The following is a 12,430-nucleotide window of genomic DNA, read 5'->3' on the forward strand; positions in this document are numbered from 1 at the left end:
CTGAAGATGAGGCGTTCTTCCTCCAGGCGTCGTGTTGCAATGGTCTGGCAATGGAAAAGGCCAAGGACCTGCATGTCATGGGCGGAGTTGGAGGGGGAGTTAAAGTGTCCAGCCACGGGGCGTTTGGGTTAGTTGTTGCGGGTGTCCCAGAGGTGTTCTCTGAAACATTCCGCAAGTAGGCAGCCTGTCTCCCCAATATAGAGAAGGCTACATTGGGTGCAGCGGATGCAGTAAATGATGTGTGTGGCGGTGCAGGTGAATTTGTGATGGGTACGGAAGGATCCCTTGGGGCCTTGGAGGGAGGTGAGGGGGGAGGTGTTGAACCATCGTGGATCCATTGGATTGATGTTAATGGTTGATTGGGGATATGCTGGACCATGAGGTTACAAATTAAAAAGCCGAAAGCATCACAGATGCTGTAAACCAGGAACAGAACAGAAGTTGCAGGAAAAACTCAGCAGGTCTGGCAGGATCTGTGATGAAAACTCAAAGTTAATGTTTTGGGTCTGGAGACCCTAACTCAGAACTGCTGAGGTTACACATTATGCTGATGTACAATTCTGCTGGAGTTGATGGCCCACACTGCTTCATGGATGCAGAATCTTGACTTGTTAGATCTGTTCAAAGTTTGTCCCATTCAGCACGGTGATCGTGCCACACAACATGATGGAGTTTATTCTCAACGTGAAGGTGGGACTTTGTCTCCACAAGGACCAGAGTATTCAATCTTATCAATACTGTCATGTAGCTAGAGATCAGCTAATTTATTCCCTATTGTTGGTTTCCTCATCAGCTGCTGCAGAACCAGTCTAGAAGTTGTGTTCTTTCGGACCTGACCTGCTCAGTCAGGAGTACTGTTCACAGCAGTGCATTTCAAAAAGCAGTTAACAGTCAACAACAATTGGTGTAGGTCTCGAGGCCAGACCAAGTAAGAATGGCAGATTCCCTTCTCTGTCGGTAGCATTAGTGAGCCAAACGTTTTTTTTTTCTGGCAGTTGAGAATTGTTTCAATGGCATCAGTACATATTTAATGACAAATCTTTTGTTATTGAACTCAAATTTCACCATCTGTCATGGTGAGATTCAAACCCTGTTCCATGGAATATTCGCTGAGTTTCTTCATTTAATAGTTTAGTGAGAATACCATGAGGACCATTGGCTTCCCCTAACCAACATTGCATGTAGTTCCCAGCATTTCCTTCTTCTCTGAAAGTCTATGTCTATCAATTAAAACCAAGTATACCATATGCCTTCTTAACTACTGTATTCACCAGTTCTAATACCTTCAGGGACTGGTAGACATGCAGACTGAGATCACTCTGGTCTTTGGTGCTTCCCAAGGCTGGACCATTCAGTACAGACAGACATCAGCTGTCAGAGCATTCTTAGTGGGCCTTTTCCTGTGCTGTGCTGTGCTGCTCTTTCTTTCTTTGTTCATCATGTGTTTCCTTGCCTTGTTTTTCCTGCCAAAGTGCATCACACTTAGCACATTTGATTTCCATTTATCACTGACCAGCCCATCTATATCATCCTGTAATCTAAGGCTATCCTCCTCACAATTTACCACCAACAAACATTTGCATGATTTTCAAATTTATTGATCACCTTAACTGCGTTCAAATCTATATCATATATATAAAGAGGAATGAAACATAAACGCAAGTAGGTTATACGGCAGTTTTTCGAGGATATTGGAGAGACCTCATTGTGAATACTTTGTGCCCTTATTTAAGGAAGAATATGGTTGCATTAGATACAGTCCTTGATTGTGACTTCGAATGAGTGCACTTTTGAGATAAGTTTGGATAGACTGGATATGTTTCCAAGAGAGATTTGAAAGAAATACGTTTCGACTTGATTGAAGTTTGTAAGATCCTGAATGGTCTTAACAGGCTGGAAATGGAAAGCACACTCTCTCTGCGCTGACCCTCAACCGGGAAATTGCTACTTATTACATAGGCAGAACAAAACTCTGTCAGTGCTCATCCTCGAACAGTGCAGCACTACCACGTTGGTGACCTGACGTCAATGGAACAAAGGAACAGTTCTGACCTTGTGACTATACTGAATCATTGCTGACAGTATAATGTTCCCATTGTATTCACTTCCAGAGCAAGACACCCTCGCCTGTCACCCTGTGGTATTCTTAGAGACTGCAGTATGTTCACGGAAGAAACAGCTGGGTATGCCAGCAAGGGGCAGCAAGATGGCTAAGTGGCAAGTACTGCTTCCTCACAGTGCCAGGAACCCGGGCTCGATTCCACCCTTGGGCCACTGTCTGTGTGCAATTTGCACGTTCTCCCCGTGTCTGCCTGGGTTTCCTCCGGGTGCTCCGGTTTCCTCCCACAGTCCAATGATGTGCAGCTTAGGTGAATTGGCCACGCTAAATTACCTGTAGAGTTCGGTGCATTAGTTAGGGAAAATGGATCTCGGTGGGTTGGTCTTCAGAGGGTCGGTGCGGGCTAGTTGGGCCAAAGGGCCTGTTTCCACACTGTAGTGAATCCAATCTAATCTAATCTAATCATTTATCCCCACAACATGCACAGGTAGGTAGCACAATGATTCACGAAGCTGAGTACAATGTTTGCCTTTTTGTAAGGAGAATGACCATGAAGCTCGGATGACTCGCTTCAACCACATAAGGATTCATTTCACTTGATGTACTCTGCAATAGCTTTGCTCCTGGAGGAACAACATTATTAGCTAAAATGTGTTGCTGGAACAGCGCAGTGGGTCAGGCAGCATCCAGGGAACAGGAGAATCGACATTTCGGGCAGAAGCCCTTCTTCAGGAATGAAGAAACACATTTCCAACAATACATTTCAGCTCTGATCTCCAGCATCTGCAGACCTCACTTTCTCTCAAAGAGCAAAAATTTTACACTGGGAACAATTCATGGAAGATTTATTCATTTGAATCCTGGGTCAAGTAGCTATGAAAGGCACTCCTCAAGTGTTGTTGTGTCAATTGTCATGGCCAGAACACGTACCAAGCAGATGGAGGTTCAGGGAACATTGTGCTGAGCCCTTGACAGAACCCAACTTGCTGGAACTGGTCCTATTATATCTGTACATTAGGGATTTTTGGTACAGGTTGCTGCAGAGTCTATTCTCTGGAGACAATCACAATCTGTGAAAAAGGTGCAAAATATGACAGTGTAGATCAAAGATGGTACAGATATCAGAAGGAAAAAGACTTTAGTCATCGAGCTCAGACTGAAATCAATTTCTGCCCTGGGAAAAAGTTTCTGGTTATCAACTCTATCTATGCCTCTCATTATCTTGTACACCTCAATTAGGTCCCCTCTCTTCCTTCTTTTATCCAATGAAAAATTTCCGAGCTCAGTCAACCTCTCTTTGTAAGATAAGCCCTTCTTTCCAGGCAGCATCCTGGTAAACCTCCTCTGAACCCTTTCCAAAGCATTTACTTCTTTCCTGTAATAGGGCTACCAGAACTGGACACAATATTCCAAGTGCGGTCTAACCAAAGTTTTATGGACCTGCAACAAGATCTCACGGCTCTTAAACTCAATCCCCCTGTTAATGAAAGCCAAAACACCATATGCTTTCTTAACAACCCTGTCCACTTGGGTGGCAATTTTAAGGGATCCATGTACCTGCACACCAAGATCCCTCTGTTCCTCCACACTGCCAAGAATCCTATCTTTAATCCTGTACTCAACTTTCAAGTTCTACCTTCCAAAATACATCACCTCGCATTTATCCAGGTTTAACTCCATCTGCCACCTCTCAGCCCATCTCTGCATCCTGTCAATGCCATGCTGCAGCTTACAACAGTCCTCTATACTTTCAACAGCACCTGCAACATTTGTGTCGTCTGCAAACCTGCTAACACATCCTTCAATCTACTCACCCAAGTCATTAATAAAAATTACAAAGAGTAGAGGCCCAAGGACAGAGACCTGTGGAACACCACTCACCACTGAATTCCAGGCAGAATACTTTCCTTCCACTACCACTCGCTGTCTTCAGTTGACCAGCCAATTCTGTGTCCAGACTGCTACATTCCCTGTATCCCATTCCTCCTAACCTTCTGAATAAGCCAACCATGGGGAACCTTATCAAATGCCTTTCTGAAGTCCTTATTCACAACATCCACTGCTCGACCCTCACCAACCTTTCTAGTAACATCCTCAAAGAACTCGATAAGGTTTGTGAGGCATGACCTGCTCCTCACAAAGCCGTGTTGACTGCCTTTAATCAAGCCATGCTCAACCAGATGGTCATAAATTCTATCCCTCACAATCATTTCTAACACCTTGCAGATGAAAGACGCGAGACTTACTGGTCTGTAATTGCTGGGGATTCCTCTATTTCCTTTCTTGAAGAGAGGAATTACATTTGCCTCCTTCCAGTCCTGAGGTATGACTCCGGTAAAGAGCGAGGATGCAAAGATCTTCACAAGCGGCGAAGCAATCACATTTCTCGCTTCCCAAAGCAGCCGAGGATAAATCTGGTCTGACTCTGGCAACTTGTCAATCTTAATGTTTGTCAAAATTTTCAACACATCAGCTTCCTCAATCTCTATCTGTTCCAGCACGCTTACCTGCTCCTCAATGGTTTCATTCACTACAAGGTCCTTTTTGTTTAGTAAAGACAGAAGCAAAAAACTCATTTAGGGCTTCCCCTACCTCCTCATACCTCTCATGATTTTGTAGGTACCCCCTTCAACCTCTGTCTTTCTAATGAAAATAATCCGAATCTACACAGCATCTCTTCATAGATAGCACCCTCCATATCAGGCAACATCCTGGTGAACCTCCTCTGCACCCACTCCAAAGGATCCACATCCTTTTGGTAATGTGGCGACCAGAACTGTACACAGTATTCCAAATGTGTTCAAACCAAAGTCTCATACATCTGTAATATGACCTGTTAACTCTTGTACTAAAATCCCTGTCCGATGAAGGACAGCGTACTGTATGCCTTCTTGATCACTCTACTGACCTGATTTGGTACGTTCAGGGGAAAATGGACCTGAACACCCAGATTTCTCTGTACATCAATCTTCCCCAGGACTTTTCCATTTACTGTACACTTGCTTTTGAATTAAATCTTCCAAAATACATCACCTCGCATTTGCCCGGACACTCTGATAGAACCCTTTACAATCTGCTACTCCACCAACCTTAGTGACATCTGCAAACTTGCTAATCAGGGCACCTACACCTTCCTTCAAATCATTTGTGTGTATCACAAACTACAGTGCTGCCATCACGGATCCCTGTGGTCTCCATTTTGAGAAACTCTCTTCCACTGCTACTGACTGTCTCCTGTTGCCGAGCAAGATCTGGACCCCATGCAATATCACCTTATCTAACACCTTACTAAAGGCCATGCATATGACATCTATAGCCCTTTCCTCATGAATTAACTTCGTCACTTCTTCTAAGAATTCTATTAGGTTGGTAAAGCATGACCTTCCCTGCACAAAGTCATCTTGCCTACCACTGATAAGCTCATTCAAATGGGAATAGATACTATTTTTCAGTATCTTCTCCAGCAGCTTTCCTACCACTGACGTCAGCCTCAACGGTCTACAATTACCTGGATTATCCCTGCTACACTTCTTAAACAAGGGGACAACATCAGTAAATCAGTGGCTCAGTGGTTAGCACTGCAGCCCCACAGCACCAGGATCCCAGGTTCGATTCCAGCCTCAGGTGACTGTCTGTGTGGAGTTTACACGTTCTCCCTGTGTCTGCGTGGGTTCCCTCCCACAGTCCAAAACGTGCTGGTCTGGTGAATTCGCCATGGTAAATTGCCCACAGTGTTAGGTATATTCGTCAGAGGGAAATGGGTCTGGATGGGTTGCGCTTTGGAGTGCCGGTGTGCACTGGTTGGGCTGAAGGGCCTGCTTCCACACTGTAAGGAATCTAATCCAGTCCTGCGGGACTTGCCCTGTGTTTAGGTATGCTGCAAATATGTCTGTTAAGGCCCCAGCTATTTCTTCTCTCACTTCCCTTAGTAACCTGGGATAGATCCCATTGGGACCTGGGGACTTGTCCACTTTAATGCCTTTTAGAATACCTAAGACCTCCCCACTCCTTTACCTGCAGTAATCAAATATCTGTCACTAACCTCAACATCCCTCATGTCCCACGCCTCGGTGAACACCGATACAAAGTACTCATTAAGAATTTCGCCCATTTTCTCTGACTCCACAAATAACTTTTCTCCTTTGTCCTTCAGTGGACCAACTCTTTCTCTAGTTCCTCTTGCTCCTTATATATGAATCAACTGCTTTGGGCTTTTCATTAACCCGGTTTGCTAAAGGTATCTCATGATCCCTTTTCTCCCTCTTAGTTCCACGTTTCAGAATGGTCCTACATTCCTGACATACTTCCGCAGCGTCGTCCCTCTTCAATCGCCTAGCCCTTATGCATGCCTCCCTTTTCCTCTTTGCTAGTCTCACAATGTCACCTGTCATCCATGGTTCCCTAATCTTGCCATTTCTATTCCTCATTTTCACAGGAACATGTCTCTCCTGAACTCTAATCAACCTGTCTTTAAAAACAATAACAGAAATTGCTGGAAAAGCTTCATAAGTCAGTCAGCATTTATGGAGAGAAATCAGGTTTAACGTTTGGAGTTGAGTGACCCTTCCTCAGTGGTTTCTTTGCACAGTTTATTTTCCCACCGATGCCGTCTGTCCAACTGAGCTTTTCCAGAAATGTCTGTTTTTGTGTCTGATTTACAGCACTTGCAGTTCTTTCAATTTCTACAAGATATAAACTTCAGATACTGAGGTCAAACAGGGAAAGTAAGTTTGCTACTCCTAGACTTTCTGTCTCCTTCAGGGGAACAGGTTTATCGATTACTGCGGAGAGGCCAGATAAATTGAATGTGCTCTAGTTAGGAAAGCGACCATTGTGCATTGGGTTAGAGTGGGATTGTTAAGGGTGGGTGGAGGAGGAGTGGGAGATGTGGTAATGATTGCCCCACAGTGGCTTACGGTGATTTGGAGATGCCGGTGTTGGAATGGGGTGTATAAAGTTAAAAATCACACAATACCAGTTATAGTCCAACAGGTTTAATTGGAAGCACACTAGCTTTCAGAGCGTCACTCCATCATCAGGTAGTTGTGGAGGACACAGTTGTAAGACACAGAATTTACAGCAAAAATTTACAGTGTGAAGTAACTGAAATTATACATTGAAAATACCTTGATTGTTTGTTGAGTCTTTCATCTGTCAGAACACCATGATAATTTCATTTCTTTCATCTGTAAATCACAAAACTTTTTTTAACGGTTACGTTCTCAGGTTAAATGTAACAATTGGTGTCAGCCAGATAATATGTTGAAGGTGTTCGCCCCCTGTGTTCCCTGTCTCTGCCATAATGTTTAGATCGATTCTAATCTAAAATGTGAGTTAACAGAGTCTTACATGGATTCATTCAGTTTTTGAGCAAAGTACAATGTAACTCTGCAAATTCAAATTCACCCAGAAACATATGTGTATATGTGTGCATGAGGGTTTTTGTCTGTCTGTGTGTATGTGTGTATCTGTCTGTCTGGGGTGGGGGATTGTGAGAGTGAGAAAAAGTGCATATGTGTGTATATGTGATTGCAGAGTGTCCAGCTCTGTGAGAGGGTGCATGTGTGTGTGTGTTGTAGGAGTGTGTGGGTGACAGTGGGGGAGGGGTCAGGGATTGTGAGTGTCAGTGAGAGAGAGTATATAGGTGTGTGTGAGTGTGAAGTGGTCTAAGTCTGTGAGAGGATGCATGTGGGAGTGTGTGTGTCTGTAGGAGTGTGTGCGAGTGTTTGTTTGCGAGTGTTTGTGTGCAAGTTGTGTGTGCGTGTGTGTGTGTAAAGTGCAAAGGTGGTTACCTGTAGTGTGACATGAACCCAAGGTCCCGGTTGAGGCCCTCCCTAAATTAGTCTCTGCTCGGCTACTATTCACTGCTGCTTGACCCGTAATCCACCTTAGAGGATGGTCACCCTAAGGTCCGAGGTCGAATGTCCTGGACTGCTGCAGTGTTCCCCATCTGGGAGGGAACACTCCTGTCCATGGATTGTTGTGTGGTGCCCATTCATCCGTTGTCATAGCCTTTGCTCAGTTTCCCCAATGTACCATGCCTCACGGCATCCTTGACTGCAACGTATAAGATGGACAATGTTGGCTGAGTCACATGAGTACCTGCCACGTACACGGTGGGAGGTGTCCCCACCTGTAATGGTGGTATCCATGTCCACATTCTGACCGTGACAGGGTTGTATGGAGTTGTTCTGAAAGCCGTGCAGCTTGCTCCACACAATGATCTGCTTGAGGTTTGGCGATTGTTTAACGTGAGCAGTGGAGGTGTGGGGAAGGTCTTGGCGAGGTGCTCATCCTCATTGATAATGTGTTGCAGGTCGCAAAGTTGTTCAGCTCCTGGGAAATGCTGTCTGCTGGTTTGATGACAATGTTGTGATTGGTTTTGAGAGCCTGGATGGCGTTGCGTTGTGAACAGGTGATGTTTTGCTCTACCTTGTGGGTACGGCTGATGAATCTGGCATTTATATATTTCCTGATGGTTTGAGCATACATGTCAAGGTAATTCATGATAAAATCAACTGCTAATTGATGGAAATATATTTCAATGGATGACAATGTTAGGATCAGCGATGTCTTCATACATCATGTGATGAAACTTATTGAATCTGAAACATGTTGAATAAACCATTCAATTATGGGAGACAGAGCAAAGGTGGGTAGACTGATGGAGTGAGATCACCTGAGCTTCTCCTGGAGGGAGCCCAAACAGACAAGACTTGTTCAATAGTTCAGTGCTCTGTTGGAAAATGTTGAATGGAACATCCCGAGATAAAAAGAAAACAAAACACAACATCTGACTTCAATAAAACTGAATGGATTCTCTGATGTTAGAATTTTGTTAGTTGTATGGTCGTGTAAGTGAAGTCCATCTTGGAATTAGGATAAGATGAGTTGCAAACAGCTTCCAGCTCTGATAAGATACTAAATATGAACAGAGGTTTCCATCCTTAAGGGGATGGAATGGGGCTGATTCAATCTCAGCTGTCAACGATTAGTCACCAGGATTAGTGTCAGCTCTTGGGATCTGCGCACGTAAAAATTCAGAAAAAAACAACTTGACAGATATGTCAACTCTGTGTCTCCAAGGAGATTCTGCAGCATATATAATTAAAGCACCCAGTATGTAACAGATCCTAATCTAACTTGGGGCGATTACTTGTCCTAGTTCAAGGAGAAGATGCACCGCCCCATTCAGACCATCAGGAAAATATTCTATCTGATCCTTGGTGTGATTGGTATTCCTGGTAAGTTCCTGCAAACACATTATAACATAAGATGTTTCAATTTGTGTTAGATCGAGCTTCTCTTGTTATCTGTGAGTGACAACATTACACAACTCACTAATAGTGTGGACGTGGTGGGTGTCACTTGGCTCAGTTGGCTGGAACACTGTTTTTTGACACAGGGTGATACCAACAGTTTTGGGTCTGCATGTGGAGGGGTTAATGTGAAGAACTGTCCTTCTCAATCACATCCCTCACCCTGAGGCATTACTCAGTGATCATCAGAATTAAACGCCACCAGTAAACTCTATCCCGATCGCTCAGCAGGACTCTGGTGACTTGACATAGTTGTCAAAGTTGAATGAAAAGCAATTCTAAACTTGTATGAGGATATTGTCAAATATATTAGTTTTGTACATCTTTATTCTGTTGCCTCAACAGTCTCCTGCACTACTACATTGTGGTATCATGTTATTTCATTCTGTGCAGTTGTGTATATGACTGAAGTGTTCATCAGCATAATTTCTTCATCAATTCCTGAGGAAAAGCTTATGTTTGAAACATGGACACTTCTGTTCCTCCGATGTTGCCTGACAGGCCGTGCTTTTCCAGCACCACAATTTTAGACTCTGATCTGTAGTATCTGCAGTCCTCACGTTCTCCTATATGATTAAATTGTAAAACGCCATTGGTGTTCCTTGTAAGGGGATACATTCTCAGGCAGAATGCAGTTTAACACTGAACCCTAACAACATTGTATTACAAAGTGCGACTTTGCCATTTAACGTGTTTTGGGTGGAGTTGGATGCATAAACTGGAAGCGTCAAAACCAGTTCCTTATGGTTCCTGTACGATCTATCAGAGTACATCTATCACCATCCCATTCTCACACAGAGTAAACATTTTCACAGATTAAGTCCTCAGATCATCTCTGATTTCTACCATATTTTGCTTTATTGTGAAGTTGGAAAACTTTGTTTTCTATCTAGAAGGATTTGTTACCACATTACCATATAATATATTTAAAGTTATATTTATTGCAACATTACTATATATAATCTAATTGTAATTATATTTATTACCACATTACTATGTAACATAATTTGATGGTAAAAACAATGACTGCAGATGCTGGAAACCAGATTCTGTATTAGTGGTGCTGGAAGAGCACAGCAGTTCAGGCAGCATCCGAGGAGCAGTAAAATCAACGTTTCGGTCAAAAGCCCTTCATCATCAATACAGGCAGAGAGCCGGAAGGGTGGAGAGATAAGTGAGAGGAGGGTGGGGATAGGGAGAAAGTAGCATAGAGTAAAATAGTGAGTGGGGGAGGGGGTGAAGGTGATAGGTCGGGGGTATGGGTGTAGTGGATAGGTGGAAAAGAAGATAGGCAGGCAGGACAAGTCATGGGGACAGTGCCGAGTTGGAAGTTTGGAACTGGGGTGAGGTGGGGGAAGGGGAAATGTGGAAACTGTTGAAGTCCACATTGATGCCCTGGGGTTGAAGTGTTCCAAGGTGGAAGATGAGGCGTTCTTCCTCCAGGCGTCTGGTGGTGAGGGAGCGGCGGTGAACGAGGCCCAGGACCTCCATGTCCTCGGCAGAGTGGGAGGGGGAGTCGAAATGTTGGGCCACAGGTTGGTGTGGTTGGTTGGTGCGGGTGTCCCGGAGATGCTCCCTAAAGCGCTCTGCTAAGAGGCGTCCAGTCTCTCCAATGTAGAGGAGACCGCATCGGGAGCAACGGATACAATAAATGATATTGGTGGATGTGCAGGTAAAACTTTGATGGATGTGGAAGGCTCCTTTACGGCCTTGGATGGAGGTGAGGGAGGAGGTGTTGGCGCAGGTTTTGCAAATACCTGCGGTGGCAGGGGAAGGTGCCAGGATGAGAGGGTGGGTTGTAGGGGTTCCTGACCAGTTGTGACAGAGGGAACAGTCTTTGTGGAAGGTGGAAAGGGTTGGGGAGGTAAATATAGCCCTGGTGGTGGGGTCTGTTTGGAGGTGGCTGAAATGTCGGTGGATGATTTGGTTTACGCGAAGGTTGGTAGGGTTGAAGGTGAGCACCAGGGGCGTTCTGTCCTTGTTTTGGTTGGAGGGCTGGGGTCTGAGGGCGGAGGTGCGGGATGTGGACGAGATGCGTTGGAGGGCATCTTTAACTACGTGGGAAGGGAAATTACGGTCCTGCAGATACTGGAGAGTCAGCTGGAAGAAAAAACATAGCTGGTCAAGCAGCATCAGAGGCTTCAAAAGGTAGATTTATGAAGACAAGACTCTGGAAATGGGTAACAATTTTAAAGAGATCAATTGGATCACCACTCGGCATTTTCTTATTCATGGTATAAATCCACCACCCATTGAATTGTCCCAAAGGTGTAACCTCAAAGAAAGGGAGTAAGTCTTGTCAATACACTTTCCACTTGCTGTTTTATTGTTTGATGTGAAAAGCAAATTGAAATCAACGGCCTAAGTACTGTTCTCAGCCTGCTAATACAATCATCGTCCCACCATTTCAGAAGAAACAATTCTGAGTTTCCTGGTTTCATTAAACTTGCTTTGCTATCCAGGATATCTATTTACGTGTAATCTTTTTTTTAAGATTAGATTACTTACAGTGTGGAAACGGGCCTTTCAGACCAACAAGTCCACACTGACCCGCTGAAGCGCCACCCACCCATACCCCTACATTTACCCCTTTTACCTAACATGACGGGCCAATTAGAACTGCACATCTTTGGAAAGTGGGAGGAAACCGGAACACCCGGAGAAAACCCACGCAGACACTGGGAGAACGTGCAAACTCCACACAGTCAGTCGCCTGAGTCAGGAATTGAACCTGGGTCTCTGGCGCTGTGAGGCAGCATTGCTAACCACTGTGCCACCGTGCCGCCCATTTCTGCGGCTATGGGGAATGATCCTAGAAGGACAAGGGTCTATTACATGAGAAAGTAATGTGAATTTGATAAAAAGTTCCCCAGTACAGAGGAAATCAGAGTTTAAGATGGAATCAATCCTTTTCTGTTCTGCTGCCTAATATTATACTGCACTTGTGCTTCCTGGGAGCATTTTATACCAACGTCCCTTTTATATAGAAAGTATTTAAAAGCAAAATGCTGTGATGATGGAGCTTTAAAAGAAGCACTGAAGCTGCTGTAGA

This window comes from Chiloscyllium plagiosum, unplaced genomic scaffold, assembly GCF_037043375.1.
Source record: "Chiloscyllium plagiosum isolate Xiang-an unplaced genomic scaffold, Cpla_swu_hap1 HiC_scaffold_40, whole genome shotgun sequence".
Classification (NCBI taxonomy): domain Eukaryota; kingdom Metazoa; phylum Chordata; class Chondrichthyes; order Orectolobiformes; family Hemiscylliidae; genus Chiloscyllium; species Chiloscyllium plagiosum.